Here is a 3,006-nt window from a genome sequence, read left to right as displayed (position 1 = left end):
AATAATATCAAGCATATCCCTGAACAATATATACTGAAAAGATGGACAATTGATGCGAAAGTGCTAGAGATAACAAGCAATCGCAATCTGCATGAAGATCTAAAAGCAAGAATGTCGAACTTTTACAAGGACTTGTGCAGAATGTTTATCCACATAGCTGCTCGCGCCGCAGAGTCCGATGAAACATATGATATGGCTGCTAAATGTGCAGAGCAGCTAGCACGAGATGTAGAGCAAAGCTTGAAAATTAGAGTTGATCCAGACCCAAATCCAGATTTGGGTGACTCCTCTGTTTCGCAAGGTATATAGTTATATACTATACTACTAGTTGCATAGGGTATATTCAAAGACTTATATTTTACTATATGGTTGCAGGTCTGAACATCGACTCTACTAGAGTTTCAAAGCATAACGAGGGGCTTCACATGCCAAGAGGTATGAAGGTCAAGGAGAAGACTGTACGAGGATCAGCGAGACCCATTGGTGGCTTGGAGAAAGCAAAAACAACGAAGAAAAAGAAGATAGATGATTCTTTACAACTACAACCTGAAATGCCTTTCAAAAATCAAATGCCTATGTATAACCCAATCTTAATGGTATAAGAAGTCGAAGCTTTTTGACTTTATCTCCTTTTTAAACTTGAACCACACTAAGTTTTGCTGTTAATCTTCATAGGGTCAATTCAGAGAAAATATTGTACCAGGATCAGCAAGACCCGCTGATGGCTTGGAGAAAGCAAAAACAAAGAAGAAAAAGAAGACAGTCAATTCTTTACAAGAAGGACCTGAAATACCTTTGACAAACCAAATGCCTGGGTATTTACCACAGTACAATCCAACCCAAATGGTATAAGAAGTTTAATTATTAAACCATTTCTCATTTTCAATCACCTGTGACCTAAGCTTTGCTATTTATTTGCATAGGTTCAACTGGGAGCTCCGCCAAGTCATGCTTACCCCTATTTAGCACATTACAACTCAAGTCTGCAACAATCCATTGGTCTGTCGACCCCTACGATGATGCCAGGACAAAATATATTATTCTTCCAACAACAGACTCCTACCAGTGGTACTTCTACCCCTATGATAATGGCAGGACAGAATCTACCATTCTTCCAACAACAGAATCCTACCATTGGTACCTGTAGCCCTACGATGATGCCAGGACAGAATCTATCATTCTTTCAACAGCAGACTCCTACCAGTGGTACTTCTACCCCTATGATGATGCCCGGACAGAATCTGTCATTTCTCCAGCAACAAAATCCTACCGTTGGTACCTCAACCCCGACGATGATCCCAGGACAAAATCTACCATTCTCCCAACAACAAAAGCCAGCTTAATCAATGTTATAGATTTTTATTTCATGTACTTCTATGCAATTCTATTAGAACCTATGAGTATACAACCATGGATTGAAGGAGACTACCTATATCAATCAGCAATTAACTGAATAAGCAATTTGTGACTGTGATAAATATAAAAATAGTCTTATCTGTCTTGTATTAATAGGCTTGGTTAGCATCAGGTACAAACTGTACTATTACCAACATCATAGATTAGTTTGTCTAACCTGACAAACAGAACATTAGTCGATCACTATGGTAATGGAGCGCCACTGTCACCTGGATGAGGATGAGCCAAACCAACGACTTTGCATGCATCGATCTAAGGAGTAGTTTGTTCAATTAGTTGAGCCGTCTTTCTGGCATCATCCTGTATGCAAATATCACCATCAATAGCTAATTAACTTTCAGTTTATTTTCAACCAGTAAATGACACCATCAGCATTTTGTGCAACGCAAGAGATTCCCATGTCCGAATCCACTGTGTTTGAACTATGTATTTTGTTGCCTCAAAAATTAAACATCTTTAAAAATATATAAAATTGAGCACCTTCATTACGCAGCAAAACAGTGATAGAAAGGAATTATCAACTAAAACTGAGCTAACTAGGTATCCAGGACATTTAGAAACTAATTTCGGTCTATAATTTCGCACTCACATAATTTGAGCTTTTAACGAATCACTGTATGGAACAAATTAATTTGCAAGGCCCCGATGTGCATGTGTGCTTAATTGGTACTAGCTAGCTGTTGCTTGCTCGGATCTGAACTGAAGGGAAAAGAAACCAGGAGACATCTGTATTCTGCACAAAACAGTAGAGAGGAGGATGGAAGGGAGCGAGGGTGAGTTGTCGTACTGACCATGGCGCTAGTAGGCTAGGTCAACAGCCGCATGGCCGGTGTCGGGCCCGCGAAGACCCGCTGGATGGCGGCCGCCCTCGTCGCTCGCCGCGGCCTCTGCCCTGCCACCGCCCGTGGTCTTCAGTGGCGGCACAACAGCCACAACCACCTCCACTATCCCGACCCGAGCTCCACCATGGCTGCCCGCATCACATTGCGCGAGGACGAATCAAGAGGAGGAGCCGGTCTTGCGGCGGGAGAAGCCGAAATCTGGGACGAGCGCGGCGCCATAACTGCGGACTACGGTGAGACAAGGCAGTGGATGCCGACGGACCTCCCACCAGAAACCGCGACGACGCCTTGGGGAGGTAGCCGATCCACTCGATGCCTCCGCTCCCCCATGGTCGACTGTCGGCAGGGAAAGAGATAGAGGAGGAGCGAATACGTATTCGGGCAAACGGAAATACAGGAGCTTCGTGATTTCTTTTTTGCCAGAAAAGACGCATGGAGAAGGAAAATAGCGCCAGCCGTTAGATGAAGAATTAGCGAAGGGGAGCACGGATGGGAGCAGGCGACGGGAGCAGGCAAGCCCCGTCCAGAAAGTATTGCTTGGTGATAGTGGATGATTATTCAAGATACACATGGGTATACTTCTTCAAGAGGAAGAGTGAGACTCAACAAACCATCATCGACTTTGCAAATGAAGCTCAACGTCAACACAATGCAAAGATCTTGACAATAAGAAGTGACAACGGCACCGAGTTCAAGAACTACACCTTGGATGAGTTTCTTAGTGATGAAGGGATCAAGCATCAATATT

The 3,006-nt window shown here is 43.5% G+C and overlaps 1 long non-coding RNA gene across 1 annotated transcript; it reads left to right on the top strand.

The window, feature by feature from the left end:
- Positions 1-583: 583 nt before the first annotated feature.
- LOC123161066 (uncharacterized) lies at positions 584-976 on the top strand. The gene is made up of 2 exons (XR_006480521.1): positions 584-846; positions 924-976. It is a non-coding gene; the product is annotated as an uncharacterized lncRNA (long non-coding RNA).
- Positions 977-3,006: the final 2,030 nt, after the last annotated feature.

Source organism: Triticum aestivum, chromosome 7B (genome assembly GCF_018294505.1).
Source record: "Triticum aestivum cultivar Chinese Spring chromosome 7B, IWGSC CS RefSeq v2.1, whole genome shotgun sequence".
In the NCBI taxonomy this organism is placed as follows: Eukaryota; Viridiplantae; Streptophyta; class Magnoliopsida; order Poales; family Poaceae; genus Triticum; species Triticum aestivum.
This window is presented reverse-complemented; position numbering and strand designations above follow the sequence as displayed.